At 42.8% G+C, this 16,231-nt stretch overlaps 1 pseudogene; it reads right to left on the bottom strand.

The window, feature by feature from the left end:
• Positions 1-13,507: 13,507 nt before the first annotated feature.
• On the bottom strand, positions 13,508-14,794 carry LOC105530928 (annotated as a pseudogene).
• Positions 14,795-16,231: the final 1,437 nt, after the last annotated feature.

Raw genomic sequence — 16,231 nt, 5'->3', positions numbered from 1 at the left:
AAGTAATAGCCAATTTTCCCCCCAACTTGGTAAAATACATCAATTTACAGGTTCCAGACCTCAGCAAAATAAATACAAATAAAATCTTACCTACGCACATCATAGTCAAACTTCTGAAATCTAAAGACACACAAAAAAATTGAAACTAGCCAGAGAAAATAGCACATTTTATGTAAATGAATAGTGACTTCTTTTTTGTTTTTGTTTGTTTGTTTGTTTTGTTTTTTGGGACACAGTCTCACTCTGTTGCCAAGTTGGAGTGCAGTGGTATGATCTATGATCTTGGCTCACTGCAACCTCCGCCTCCTAGGTTTAATAGATTCTCCTGTCTTAGCCTCCCAGGTAGCTGGGACTACAGGTGAGTGCCACCAAGCACAGCTAATTTTTGTATTTTTAGTAGGGACGGAGTTTCACCATGTTGGCCAGGATGATTGCGATCTCCTGACCTCGCCATCCGCCCACCTTGGCCTCCCAAAGTGCTGGGATTACAGGTGTGAGTCACTGCACCCGGCCATGAATAGTGACTTCTTAGCACAAACTATGGAAGCCAAAACATAGTAGAACAACATCTTTAAAGTTCTGAAAGAAAAAAAAAAATCTGTTAACTCAGAATTCTATAACCAATAAAACTATCCTTCCTGCAAGAATGAATGTAATCCCATGTTCATGGATCAGGAGAATTAACATGGGTAAATGCCAATACTCCCCAAATTGAACTATAGATTCAATGGCTTCCCTACCAGAATCCTAGGTGCTCCTTTATAGAAATTGTCAAGCCAATCCCAAAATTTATATAAAATTGCAAGGGGCTCAGAATAGCCAAAACAATTCTAAAAAAGAGAGACAGAGTGGAATAACTCACACTTTCTGATTGAAAAACTGACTGCAAATCAACAATAATCAAGACAGCATGCTATTAGTACAACGATAGGCATAAGGACCAAAGGAATAGGATTAAGAGTTTAGAAATAAACCTATACATCTAATTGAAACTCATTTTTGACGAGGGTGCCAACACCTTTCAATGGGGGAGAATAATTTTTTCAGTAAATAGTGCTGGGACAACTGGAAAGTCACATACAAAAGAATAAAATTTGACCTTTGTATCATACCATGTACAAAATTTAACTCAAAATGGAAGGACTTAAATGTAAGAGCTGGAAGTATGAAACTCTTAGAAGAGAACATAGGAGTAAATCTTCGTGACTTTCCATTTAGCAAAGGATTCTTAGATGCAGCACTAAATGCACAGGAAATAACAAGATTAATACATCGAGCAACATCAAAATGAAAAACTTGTGTGAATCAAAGGACACCAAAAAGAAAGTGAAAAAAACCAATGCACAGAAGGAGAGAAAATATTCACAAATCATATATCTGGTAAAGGACTTGCATGTAGCTTATCTAAAGAGCTCTTACAGCTCAATTCTAAAAAGACAAATAACCAATTAAAAAGGAGCAAAGTCTCTGAATAGACATTTCTCCAAGAAAGATGTACACATGGTCAGTAAGCACATAAAGATGTTTGATACGATTAGTAATCAGGGAAATGCAAATCAAAATCACAATGAGGTACCACTTCATACCCACTAAGATGGCTAGATTCAAGAAGTCAGATAATAACAAGTGTTAGCAAAGATGTAGAGAAGTTAGAACCCTCGTATACTGCTGGTGGGAATGTGAAATGGTGTAGCTACTTTGAGAAACAGTCTGGCAGTTCCTCAAATGATTAAACATTGAGTTACCATATGAACCAGATCCTAGATATCACCCAAGAGAAATGAAGCATGTCTGTACAAAAACTTGTATCACAAATATTTATGGCAGCATTATTTATAATAATCAAATGGTGAAAACAACCCAAATCTCCATTAATGGGCAAGTGGTTAAACAAACTGTGGTATATCCACACAATGGATTATTGAGCTATAAAAATAAATAAAGCATTGATACATGCTACAACCTGTATGATGAACATTGAAAACATTATACTGACTGCAAGAAGCCAGTTACTAAAGTCTATATATTTTACGATTCCATTTATATGAAAGCCCAGAACAGGGCAATCTATAGTGACAGAAAATAGATTAGTTGTTGCTTAGGACTGACGAGGTTTGGGAGGATGTGGAGGTGATAACTAGAGGGTATTAGGTTTCTTTTGGGGTAATGAAAATGTTCTAAAATTGACTGTAGTGATGATTACACTTATTTGTGAATATACTAAAAAATTGAATTGTACGCTTTAAACAGGTAAATTGTGTGATATGTGAATTATATCTTGATAAAGTTTTTTTTGAAAAAGAAGAAATGTAATAAAAAGACATTTTCAGATAAAAGGAACTAAAAGAATTTATTGACAGCAGATCTGAACTGAAGAAAATTATTTAGGCTGAAGGGATATGATACTAGATGGAAACTCAAATCTTTCAGAAGGAATGAAGAACATCAGAAATGGAAAAAAAAAATCTGTGTAAATATGAAACTCTACTTTTTCTTTTTAATTTTTAAAAAATGCACAAACTGAAGCCAAAAAAACTCCATCATATTATAGAATTTATAATGCACATAGATAAAATACAAATTACATACACTATATGTATGTAGATATAATACAAATTACGGTATTTCATAAAACATGGGGCTGGGGTGGGAAGGTAAATGGGTCTCTATGAGTGCAAGGTTATTGTGTACATATTTAGTGAAGTGATACAATCTTAAGTCTAAATAAACTGTGAAAACTTAAGGATGCAACCCCTAGAAGAGCCACGAAAAATAATGCAAAGAAGTGTAACTAAAAAGCTAATGAATACACTGAAATAGAATTCTTAAAAATATTCAAATAATCTTTTTTAGAAACTGATCTATAAATCAATGATTAAAAAAAAAACAAAATTTGAGGAAACCATAAAATAGTAGCCTTAAATCCTACCATATCAATAATTACCTTAATTTTTAACGAACTAAACACTACAATTAAATGGCAGAGGTTTTCAGAATAGATTTTTAGAAACAACTCAGCTATATACTATCTATAGAGACACACTTTAAACAGAAAGAACACAGGTTGAGGATGTAAATAGTAACATAAGAAGGCAGAAGTGGACATATTAACATCAAGTAAAATCGACCTCAAGACCAGGAGTATTACCAGAGCAATAAAGAGACTTTCATAATGATTATATGACCAATTCATCAGGTGGGCCTATATTCATAAATAGAAAAGCTTTACATACATGAAGCAAAAAATGACAGAATGAAAGGGAGAAGCAGACAATTTCACATACTCGCTTGGAGATTTTAACATCCTTCTCTCACCAATCAACAGAACAAATAGCTCAAAAAATCACTAAAGACAGATAATCTGAACAACACTAGCAGCCACCTTGACCTAGTATTTACAGAACGCTGCATCTAACAGTACAGAATACATATTCTTTTCAAGGGCATATGGTATATCCTCCATGTGCTGAGCCATAAAACAAGTCTAATTGAATCAAAAAATAATTTTTAAACATCATGCTATGTAAAACAAAGTAAACACAAAAAAGTACATTCTGTATTACTCCATCTACGTTGAATTCTAGAGTAAGCAAAGTAAATCTTTAGTGACAGAAAGTAAATCAGTAGTTGTCTGGGGCTGGGGTGGGGCCAGAGGGGAATATTGTTTGGGAAAGGACCCTGCTGAACCTTCTGGAATGATGGAAACATTCTATATCTTGATTATTTTGATGATTACGTGAGTATATACATCTGCCAAAACTCATGGATCTGTACACTTAAAGTAGATGCATTTTATTGCAGGTAAATTACACCTCAGTGAAGTTGATTAAAAGAAAAGCAGATGTTTGGAATTCACACTAGAAGTGACAAAGCTGGTTAGAACACTTGCTGGGGCTGGTTCCAGAGCACTGAATGAATTAGCCGCCAATATTTGAAACCTGTGAGATTTCAGGCAAATATCAGGACTTAGGCATCTCTGAAAAGTAGGAAGCTCTGGCCATGCTGAACCAAGCTTCCCCTGGCAAACTAGGGCAGGAGCTGAGCAGCAGCTAACCCATTCAGTGGAGCACTCCCTTCCCGTGGCCACTCTGCCTGCTTCCCTCACTTAGTGACCCATCTAGCCCTGAAGGTTTTTGTGACCACTTGGCTAGGGTTAGTAGTGGTTACCACTTACTAATTTACCTGCTATCGCATCTACGTGTATCTCTCAGCATCTGACTTACACTCTTATCAGGCATAGATACACGTAGTTTTATTTTTATATTTGAGCACTTACTATGTGTAAGTTGCATTGCTACGCAGTTTGTGTATATTATCAAATCCTTAGAACAATCCTACATAACAAGTTCTACCATCCCCATCTTGTAAATGAGAGAACTGACACACAAAGAGTTGAAGTTCATACCCCATTGGCAATAAGTGGCGGAGTCAGAATCTAAACTGTCGGAGTTTAGAACTGTCTGATTTTAGGGCTTGTGCTTGTCCAAGGACGCCCTATTGCACAACTCCGTGAGCCATTCACATTGCAGTCCCCTGAGCTGTGTGGGCTCCAGGAGCTGCCACTTGCATTCACTACAATGCAAATGGTGGCCTTTTATGCTAACTAGGGAAAGTTTCTCCTTATAAGATGAAAAGGATGAAATAGCTCATCTGCGGAGTGAGGGGAGAGGGTCCTTCTAGCTCTGATTTGATTCAGTCAACAACATTTTTTTAGCACTTACTTTATGCCACGTGCTGATCTGGGTATAGAAGATACAGCAATGAAAACATTCCCTGCTCTCATGGAGCTCACCTTCGAACGGGAGAAACAACCAATAAAAACATAAGCAAGTTATACAATTATATCAAAATGTAATCTGATGCCAAGTGATGATTATTACTATGAATTAAACCAAAGCAGGGTAAAGACTCAGACAGTGACTGGGGATGCTATTTAAGATAGGGAGGTCCAAGAAGGCTCTCTGAAGAGGTGACATTTGAGCAGCCAGCCATGCGAAGCCAGACATGTGAAGGAGCCATCTATGGAAACATCTGAAAAAAAGGCATTCCTGGAGGCTGTGGGAACAGCAAAGTACAAAGACCCCGGAGAGGAAATGAGCTGGGCACGTTTGAGGAACGACCAAAAGACTAGTCTGGTCGGGAGGGTGAAAGAGAAGAAGCTGGTATGACCTCACAGTCCTTGGGAAGGAGATTGAGAATTTGCACAGAAGGAGAGATGGGAGACAATAAGCTTAGGACTCTCTGAAGGGCAACCAAAGGGCTCAGCACTCAACCTCAGGAGCAGCCGGCAACCCTCCTGAATAGTGTGCCAATTGAAGTGCAGGCAGCAGTGCTCTAATTGTGGTTGTTTTTTCCAAAATACAGATGGCATTAGCCTGGTTTCCAGCAGGATGCTGATGACATCTGGTCTGCTTTCGATAAATCCTGCTTATGTAAAATTTCAGCTCCATTTCAGTCACCAAAACCGCTGACTCATTCTATCTGAATCTCAGGCTGTAGGATGTGCTGGACAAAGAGGGAAACAATGTCCCTGAGTGACAAAGTGGACACATTCCAGCCCTGCCATTCACCCATTCGCTTATGTGAATCCCTCCTCTCTGCACCTCAGACCCTTCTCTGTACAAGGGGGCTACCCAGGCCTAATTTACAGGGAGGCCTATGATAATTAATCAAGATCAGGTTGTTTGAAAACATTTTGCTCAGGACCAGTTAATGTATTTACTTGTTTGTTTTCTGTTTTCTCAACCATCCTGTAGACTCCCTGATAGCAGGGTCCTGTCCATCTGGTTCATTGCAGCCACCTCAGGACAGAGCACAGAGCCTGGCACCCCGTAGGTGTGCTCAACAATTACTTGCTGAATTAATAAAGAGTATTGCTTATTAACCATCTGCAGATAGAATGTTGGATATGGCTTCAGGAACTTTTAGTTTCTGAATGTTACCAGAAAGGAATTTTCTCTGTCAGGCCCAAATGGCTACTGCATGATTTGTCTGTGTGAAGGTGAGTAGGGGATGGTTATTTCCATGTCAGTTTCTCTCTGAATGTGCACATTTGACTGTGAACCTGTTAACTCATCCCACCTGCCTTTGAATTTTCTACCCAATCTACTAATTTGGACAAGAGAGATGACATTGGCTAGTATCTATCCCAAAACCTACTATGGAGAAGGAATTAAATTAATGTCCTTAAGTAATGCATTTATTACTAACTAGGGAATTTAATTTTTGGTAAATATTTATTGAGCATCTCCATTTGAAAGGTGGGACTCAACATAGGTTAAGCCACCTACAGTCCCTTTCTTCAAGAAACTTAAATTCTAGTAGGAAAGACAGACATACATACATCAACTCATCATACAAATAATTAACTGCAATTGAAATCAAAGCTAAGAAGGACAAGCACAGATGCTACAAGTATGTTCATCAGGGCATCTGACTTGGTCCAGGTGTCAGGGAAGGTTTCTGTGAAGGGACAAGGTTTGAGCTGAACCTGAAAGATGAGAACAGAGAAAAGCTCTGAGCCAGGCAGAGGGAGCAGCCAGCACAAGACCCAGTCCTGGGAAAGTTGCATTTCTTGAAGATCAGAAAGGAGGCTGATGAAGGAGAAAGAGACATACAACGATATTGGAGGCTTGGCAGGGGACAGGTTAGGCAGGGCTTTGTGGACCGTTGGAAGAACTCATATTCATTCTACAAACAATGTGATACCATCCATATGGTTTCAGTCAGGTGGAGACAGGAGCACATTTATCCTTAGATATCACTTTGGCTGATGTTTCTATGAGGCTCTTATCAGTGTGTTCAAAACTGAAATCACAGGTTCGATCTTCACACAATCTTGCAAGGTCAATAGTGCAGTTCAAACTCTCCCCCATGTTACAGATGAGAAAACAGGCACAGGGACACAGGAAGGGCTTGATAAAAACCACTTGGCCAGACAGGGCAAGATGTTTAACTCTGCATTTCAGCCTTGAGAGCAACCTGAATCTATCAATGAATAAATGGAGTGTGGGAAGGTGTATAAGGAACTGGATATTAAAAGCAATCCTATGTTCTCTTTCCCCAAATCTCCCTGATAATATTCCTACAGTGGGGCAATCCAAGTAGATGTGAGCAGAAAGTCGGTTGATGGCAGACCTCACGGGGAATGACCAAGCATGTCCCCTCTTCCCAGCACCGAGAATTTGGCATCAACCTCCCCTGGGGAAGGCACATGCCTAAACCTCGTCTACAGCTTGGCTTCTCTCTGCTACCACTCCAGCGTTCCTTATCTCCGGATGAAAGCAATTTTCTTCATTTCAAAATTAACAAAACAACAATGATGATAACATGCATTTGATATTGTTTTGTTTGTCTGCTCAGCGTCTAGAGCCCACCTCCTCCTTCTGGTAACAGCACCCTGACTTTTCCCTTGGGAAACAGCTCCAGGGTGAGCAAATTACTCATGGCCAATGAGGTTCAGTGTTGGCCTCTCCTTGAGCCTAAATCATAGTAGGTACTCAGCAGATGTTTGCTAAATTTAATAACAGTTATTATTTAATGACTGTATTAGTTCAGGACTCTTGGTAGCAAATGATAGAAACTTCCACCCAAGAGAATTTAATTGACTTGTGTAACAAAACATTTCTATGATGGGACTGGCTGCTCTCCCACCATCAACAGTAGGTAGAAGTCTATAGCGATGCAAAGAAGGATGGTCAGAGCTTTGAGCTCAAGGAACAGAGGAGACAGAGATGGCAGCATCTATTTGCAGCAACAGAAAGTCACTCTAGATAACCATAAGTGGAAAATGACAGAAGGGAAAGTTCTTCAGTTTCGTGGGTTCAAAGGTAAGGCTATAAAACTGTGTTCAGAAAAAGGTGAGGGCCAAGGAAGACCAGGTGCAGGAATTACACTTTGCATCACACCACTGGGACACTGTGGTTAGAACCCCAGTGTTGGCTCCTTGTCACTCCTTCAGCAGAAATTTCTTTACCTGTGCCTGCATGTTGCCCTCAAGACTCAAAGCCCAAGGGGCAATGTCCAATTGATTTGGTGGAGGTCCTACACCTTCACTCTGCCTGGATAAGGAGAGGTGGTACCTGAGCCCTGACTCTTTTTAAGATTCACATGGAATTCTTACCAAAAAAAGAAAAAGAAAAGAAAATGGGGCTTGAATGGCTGGCAAACACATGACAAATGTCCATTTCAAGAGGTGAGCAGAGTAACAATCTATAGGGACCCTAAACTCAGATTCAGGGCTGACTGAGCATGTGTCCCTACTAAAAACATCCCATTCAGTTTCAGAAAGTACTCCTTTGGACAAACCATGTGAGATTCAACTGTAAGCTACCAAAATGTGAGAAACTTAGATTTTATTCTTTAGGTAGTTGGGAGCTGTGAAGGATTTAAGCAGTAGGGAAGAAACATGTGACCAGACCTGCACTGAGAAAGATCCCTGTGACTGCTGAGAGGAGCAGGGAAGAAACTGGAGTTCCAAGAAACTAAGAGACAGATGCTGGTTCAATCAACCTAGACAATGGCTAAGGGCCTTGGAAGGAGGGAGGTAGAATTGAGAAATTTAGAAAGAAACGGGCAGCAGGATTTGGTGACTGAAGTGGCTGAGTAGGAGGCAAGAAATCACCAAACTCCTGGCTTTGGAGACCAAACGTTCCTCTAACACCTCCTCCCAAGTGCTTCGTTTTTGTTAGCATGGAAAGGATATTGTAAAGGCCAAATTACACAACCCAAGAGGAAATCCAAAGTCAGACAGAGAGAATAATAGAAAGGACTATGGGGTTGGCAGTATGATTCATTATTATTCTTTAAGGTAAGGAGAAAAAAAATAATTGATCCTGGATGAAGAAATTGGGCTTGGCTGAGCCCAGGGCTGTGGGAGGTAAGTCCTGCTCCAGAACTCCTTGGGGGCATGTGGTTGAGGGGCCAGCAGGAAGGAGGGGGGATGGTGGCTGCAAAGGTTTAAAAAGACATTTTGTCCCAGACTGGTGATGGGAAAAATCTACAGGACTGGGTTTCAGTGGTTGGTAGCGAGGACGCCATTGGCAACCCTCAGAGCCTTTCCTGCTGATGAGTGCCTCATTGCCAACTTACCCAGTTTAAAATAAATCTTCAAGCTAGCCTGGAGGTAACTCCGCCTGAGCTTTGTCTTTTGCAGATGAGGAAGTGCAGGCTGAAAGATCAAGCCACTTAAGAAGGTCACACAGACAGGAAGTGTGGAGTTCAAGCTCAACCTAGGCTCAAGATTCCTGATTCCAGTCCAGTTCCCCCAAGCCATCCTGCTCTTTGGGGTTTGGGGTGTATGCCAAGTAGGATCTCTCACTGATTTGGCCCCTAGCACCATGCTTGATAAATATTTGAATAAGGGAGTTAATTTTCCATTGGTTTGGTATCAGTTGATCCATCAAGGGACCAGGATTAATTAAATTTCTCCTATGGGAAGTTAGAGCAGAGGAGGGGAAAATTAATGAGCCCTAGATAGGTCACAGAGACTTCTCTGAGAGTATCAAGGGGGCATTGGTTATGCCAGGAAGGGAGATGAGTGGACCAGGAAACCAGGACAAGAAATGCATGTGAGTGGGTCTTCCTGTTAATTTTTCATGGTTTCCTAAGAGTGATCAGGCAGGAAATCCAAAAATTTTGATTGTGGTCTTTAAAGGATTTCTAGCCTCTCCATGGATATAGGATCATTGAGGACATGGAGTTGGGAGACTAAAATAATGCAATTTCTGACATAGTTCAATGGCCTAGGTCAGAGGCCAGCAAACTTTTTCTGTAAATGTCCAGATAGTAAACATTTTAGGCTTTGTAGACTAAGAGGCAAAATCTAGGATATTATGAAGATGCAAGAGAGAAAAGAAAAGACCACAAAATTCTTATTGATGAAAATAAAAAAATAATAACAACTGAGTCCATTTTCTTGAAATACAGGTTTGCTAATGAGAAGATGGAATTATTTTGGGGGGGAATAATATTTCATTTAATTGGATTTCAAAATTAGTATTTTGTCACATCACAGTCAATTGTAAATGTTTATCTGTTAGTGCTGATCTGCAATGGATTTACCATATTTTGTGTCTGAAAATATCTTTCACACTGACAGCTGATAGGTGTGGCATCATTGTGATTTTCCGTGCACCAAGAAGCAGTGCTAAGCGATGAGACCTACTCATGCATTTATGTATGTATCATTTACATACATAAACCATATGTAAATGAATGAGCCTTGCTTATTCCAGTAGAATTTTATTTATGGACCTGAAACTTGACTTTCACATAATTTTCACATGTCAAGAATGTTCTTTTTTTTTCTCAGTCATTTAAAAATGTGAAAACCATTCTTAGCCCATGGGCCATCCAAAAACAAGCAGTAAACTAGATTTGTCCTGTGGGTTTAGTGTGTCTTAGTGAGTCAAGTTAAACCATTCATAATCAGGATTGTCAAAGGAAATCTGATGTTGTATGGTTATTCCTAATATCTGCCTGGCAAGGAAGAAGTACCTAGGAGGAAGGCCAAAGAGTTTAGATGGGACTAGAAATAGGGCGTTACTTGAGTTTCACCTTTGGAAGACTTCAGTCTGAGTCCTAGAATGAGGGTTCTCCAACCTTCCCCTGATTGGGGTTTGTAGGACTTGACCCGTGCCCTCTTGGCCCAAGACTCTTTATATTCTGTAAGCCCTATCATGGATTCCATTTCTGTCTGTGTGGCCATTCTGGGTCTTGATACAAGCACAGAGGTTTCCAAAGGACAAGGCAGAGCTGCCTGCAAAGAACAACCTCCCAGACTGCTGAGACCAAAGCGGTGGGTAGGCCTGGGGGTGCAGAGTGTCGCTTTCAGAGCTACAGCTTCAAAGTGGCCCTTATCTCCAGACACACAGGTGAAGTGTGCCACCTGTTTATGAGTAAACTAATGGCCTAATCTCAGCTGGAGGCAAGGTAATGGGGCAAGGCAGGGTTGGAGAACACTCAGGCCATGCTGCCCAAGGTTTAACCCTCTCTAGGCTCCAGCAAGTGAATGTATAAACATGGCTTCAACTGAAGGGCCAGCCCTAACCAAACCACAGTTTTCAGCTAATTCCTATAGGATGGGGTAGAAGCCTGCTCCAAACCAGGACAACTCCACCTCTTCATTGTGTATCCAGTGGAAAGTTGGGTTGGCAGCTTTTAATAACTTAGAAATGGCTGGGGGAAAAATGTTCTGAATCATTTACTCATTCAGCAAATAACCTTGGAATACGTACTCTACGCTGGTCACTGATGCAGATATAGACTTGGACAAAAGCCACGTCATCTGGCTTTGTTCAAGCTGAACAGTCCCTTGACCCAGTCACTGATGGAGATACAGACGTGGGCAAAAACCGCGTCATCTGGCTGTATTCAAGCTGAACAGTCCCTTGACAGTCTCCATGACAGGGCAGAGGGCATATTATTGTATCCATTTTACAGAGGAAAGAGCTGTCACACAGAGTGTCACACAGGAAGGTAGACGATAGTGTCAATGTCCCTCATCTTAGTATAAAGTTGTCTTCTAAAAACTCTCCATTATTTATTAATTTATTGACTCACTTATTCATGATTTCTGCACAGTGTTACTTATCCTGCATGAGACTCTCACACCAGTGCTTGGGGTGTAAGAACACAGGATTGCGTTCCCTTTTCTCAAAGAGTCTGTGGTCTTAGGGGATTCACTGGGGTCCACTTTCCAAACCAAGACAGCAAAGGAGCACTAGGAGAGGAGTGTTCTGTGCAGATACTCAGTCATGTGATAGCTAAGAGATGGATCTTCCATTTAATACTTTGCCTTAGGCAAGTCACTCTCCTCAGTTTCCTCACCTGTTAAGTGGGTATAACAATAGTACCGACTTCACTGGGCTGTTGCGAGGACTGAATGAGATGACACGGAAGGTGTCTGGCACACAGTCAGTGCTTAATAAATAGTGATTACTAAAGAAAACCCATGAGGAAAGGTTAAAGGGTCTGGAATTCAATGAGACAGCTGATTTTGCTTGCTTTATTTTGTTCATCTCAAAGATTTGCTTTTAAATTGAACATTTTGCACAGTTATTAAATGTATGAACTGGCCTTGTTTATACCTATGATCTAGTTGAATCCTCAAAGCAACTTCTTGGAATAGGCATTGTTAATTTCTTCCCATTTTGCAGATGAGAAAACTAAGGATCAGTGATGAGAAGTTCTCCAAAATCACACAGCAAGAAAGGATGTGAGTCAGCGTCCTGGGCTGCTTGTCTCCACCCTGCTCTCCCTTTTGTTACATGATGGATGGGATTTGGTTGATATTTGGCTGTAGATTGGGCAGGAAAACCAAGGTTCAAATGGGGCAGTGAATGACTCAAATGTGATGGGGAAGCCCTGATGGGAAGGGTTGTTAAACCTTGGAATGGGCGACTCCAACAGAAGCAGAACCCCTTGCCAGGATGACTTCCCCGCCATCTTCCTGGATGACTTACAACTCACAGTGGTCCTACCTATAGGCAGCAGGCCAGGGGATGAAAAAGATGACCAGCCACTGTCTTTACTTTCCCCAAGTTCCCCAAATGTTTTCCCCCTTTATTATTATTCAGTCAATGATGACAAAGCTACTAGTGCTGCCACTGCTCCCCACACCGCTGCTCCCACTCCCACAAAGGAACTCTATCCTGCTCCATCTATGCACCATTTAATGCTGAATCACTCGGTGATGGAGTGATCTGGTGTCTGTTTACACAGAGGAAGCCCCAGCCGGAAGACCTGGTCGATCCAAGTCAAAGGCATCCGATCCCCAGCACACGCCCTGCCATGTGGCCTCCCTTGCCCACGCAGGCATAGAATCTACCAGGGCTCTGCTTCCCACCAAGCTGAGAGGCCACTGGATTAGTTTCCTACATCTGCCTTAACAAATTGCCACAAACTGGGTGGCTTGAAACACAGAAGTTTATTCTGTCATAGTTCTGAAGGCCAGATGTCTAAAACCAAGGTGTCAGCAGAGCCAAGCTCCCTCCGAAGGCTCCGGGGTAGTTGTTCCTGGCCTCTTCCAGCTTCTGGTGGCTCATGGAATTCTGGCTCGTGGCTGATAACTCCCATCTCTGTCTCTGTCATCACATGGCCTTCTCCCCTTCTCTGTGTCCATGTCTTCTCCTCTTCTGTTTCCTAAAAGGACGTTTGTCATTGATTTTAGGGCCCACCTAGGTAACCCAGATAAGTGCATCCCAAGATCTTTAACTTAGTTACATCTGCAAATGCGAGTTTTCACATTTTCCAATTCTTAAACTCAAATAAGGTCTCATTCACAGGCTTCAAGGGTTAGAGCATGGACATATGTCTTGGGGGTCACCTCCAGCCCACTACAGCCACAGAATCTTTCTCAGCATAGTGCTCAAATTAGTTGATGCACATACAAAAAAAGATGTTGGCCCATGAAATGCAGGCCTTTCATTTATTTATTTATTTATTTTTGCTCTCTGAAATTTTTATTGGCCTCCTGCTCCCCAAAGTGGACTCTGCTTCTCCTGGCTTAATGTCTCAGAACTTCGGAGTCACTGGTCTCAGACACCACTTTGCCGTCCACTGTCTGGTGGGTGGTGGTCTTTTGGGTGGTTTAGTTGGAGTTGCTACTGTCCAGGGCATCATCAAGACTGAATTCTTCACCATCTTCCAGCAGGCGGCGGTAGGTGGCCATCTCAGCCTCCAGTTTGACCTTGATGTTCAGCAGGGCCTGGTACTCCTGGGCCTGAAGTTGTCCCTCTGCCCGGGTCTATGCCAGCTCTGACTCCAGGTGCAGCAGGATCCCACTGAGCTTCTCCATCTGCAGGGTGTAGCGGGCCTCCTCCTCCCTCAGGTTGTTCTCCAAGCTGGCCTTCAGATCTCTCATAGAGTCCAGATCGATCTCCAAAGACTGGAGTGTATGTCTCTGCTCTGTTGAGTGTCACCTCAGCAGCTTCAACCTCAGCAGACTGCGTGGTGACCACTGTGGTGCTCTCTTCAATCTGCTGAGACCAGTACTTGTCCAGCTCCTTTCAGTTCTTCTGAGCCAGCTCCTTATACTGGACCCAGTGTCTGCCATGATCTTGGCAAGGTTCTGAGATTTGGGGACATCCACCTCCGCAGTCAACCCAGAGCTAGCAATCTGGGCTTGTAGTCCTTTTACTTCCTCTTTGTGGTTCTTCTTCATGAAGAGCAGCTCCTCCTTGAGAGCCTCGATCTCTGTCTCCAGCTGCAGCCCAGTGACATTGGTGTCATCAGTGACCTTGTGGAGCCCACGGATGTCGCTCTCCACAGACTGGCACATGACCAGCCCTATCTCATACTTGACTCTAAAGTTATCAGCAGCAAGACAGGCATTGTCGATCTGCAGAATGATGCAGGCATTGTGCACAGCATTTGCGAAGATCTGAGCCCTCGGGTCCTCAATGTCTTGAAGTAATGGCCCCAGTAATGGGACCTGGGGTCCCTTCTTCTCCAGATGCTCCCCGATTTTGTTCTCCAGCTTCCGGTTCTCGGTCTTCCGGCTCCTCACTCTGTCCAGGTAGGAGGCCAGGCGGTCGTTCAGGCTTTGCATGGTCTCCTTCTCACTGTGGATGCCTCCCATTCTCACCAGACCCCTGGCCATCCCCGCAACCAGGTCCCCAGACCTCAAGCCGCCCTGGAAGTTGGTGGACATAGAGATCCGGGACCCCGAGCCCCCAGCACCTGCATAGATGCTGGCTGCGCTGCTCACCAGCGGGGCACCGTAGCTGGGAGTCTGAATGGAGCCCAGGGACTGGTAGTTGGTAGAGAAGGTGGAGAGAGTGTTGAAGCTCATGCAGTCTGGAAAGGAGAGCAAGAGAACAGGATTTAGGCTTTGCCGACCAAACCTTTTATAATCTCGAGACTAGATCAACCCTAGTGATTTCATCAACTATAAACTTCTATGGAGTGCCAGTCATGGAAAACTCTCAGTATCTCAACTGTGCAAGGGACCGTTTACTGAAAACTAAAAGAGAGAATGTATCAGAAAGGGCCTAACATGGTGTCTGGCACATGGTGGCATTCAGTTAGTATTCTGAATACTGACTCTTCTAGACACCTTGCTGGGTCCCATAAGACATAGTCTCTGCCCTAAAGAAGAAGCTAGCAGCACCGCTGGTAAGAACATAACCTCAGGAGATCCTAAAGGGAAGCAGCCCGAGGGAAGTTTCTTTTGTAGAGAGAACATTCCTCCCACTCGAAATCACATATTTAACATCTGTCTTCCCCAATTCTTTCATTTTTTTTCAACAAGTATGTTTTAGCTTGATCAGTTATGTGCCAAGCTCAAGAAATGAAATATTAAGCCAATGTCCCATGGGACGTGGCCTACTGAAGGAGACAGGATTGTAAGGATATGCAACCAAAATCAAGATATAACTACAACTCTAATGGGAAGAAGGAGCACTACCAGAGAGAAGCAAGGCTCTACCGCAGATCAGAGGTCAGGAAGCCCCTTTGAGGAAGAAACATTTAAGCTGAAAGATGATAGGATTTGACCAAGCAGTGAGCTAGAAGAAGATAAACTGAGACCTCAGTGGGGTAGAAACTATGTCTGTGTTCACTTCTGTCCTCCCAAAAACTAACCTAGTACCTAGCACATAAAAGGAGCTCAATAAATAGGTGTTAGAGTGCATTTAATTGAAGTGTGGTTATCTAACCCCCATTTTACAGATAGAAACAGCAAGGCAGAGCACCTAAGCTTGCATTTGACAGGCATGGATTTCTGTGGACGAGGAGAGCCTAGAAACCAGGTTGCTGTGGTTGTCCACACCATCCTTCCTGCCTCCCTCAGGCCCCTCCCTACTTGCCTCAGGCTCCCTGAAGGACGTATGTGCCAAACCAGGAGGAAACAGGGGAGGAATGGGGGCAGTTGAGGAGGGAGGCCTCATTTCAACCTGGTACAAGGTGAACTATTTATGGCAAGAACCAGATGAGCAGGGAGCCTGGATGCTCAAAAGTCATGGAGGAAAAATACCCAATTCCCAGCCAGAGCGCCGAAGAATTGTTCTACTGGGACAGCTCTGCCCTGTCATACACTGGACTCCAGGGCTGCCCTGACAGGAGTGAACAGACCCCTTTCCCATGTTGTCTTCTCCCTGCCAGCCTCATTCTGCTCCCCGGTTGTGTCCTGGATGATTCTCACACATTGTCCAGGCTCAGCTCAGCTGCCATGTCCAGCAAGACGCCACATGGTCCTCTCCCTATTGGGTTAGGTGTCCCTGCCCTGCTC

The sequence above is a fragment of the Mandrillus leucophaeus genome, unplaced genomic scaffold, assembly GCF_000951045.1.
Source record: "Mandrillus leucophaeus isolate KB7577 unplaced genomic scaffold, Mleu.le_1.0 Scaffold855, whole genome shotgun sequence".
NCBI classification, from domain to species: Eukaryota; Metazoa; Chordata; class Mammalia; order Primates; family Cercopithecidae; genus Mandrillus; species Mandrillus leucophaeus.
This window is presented reverse-complemented; position numbering and strand designations above follow the sequence as displayed.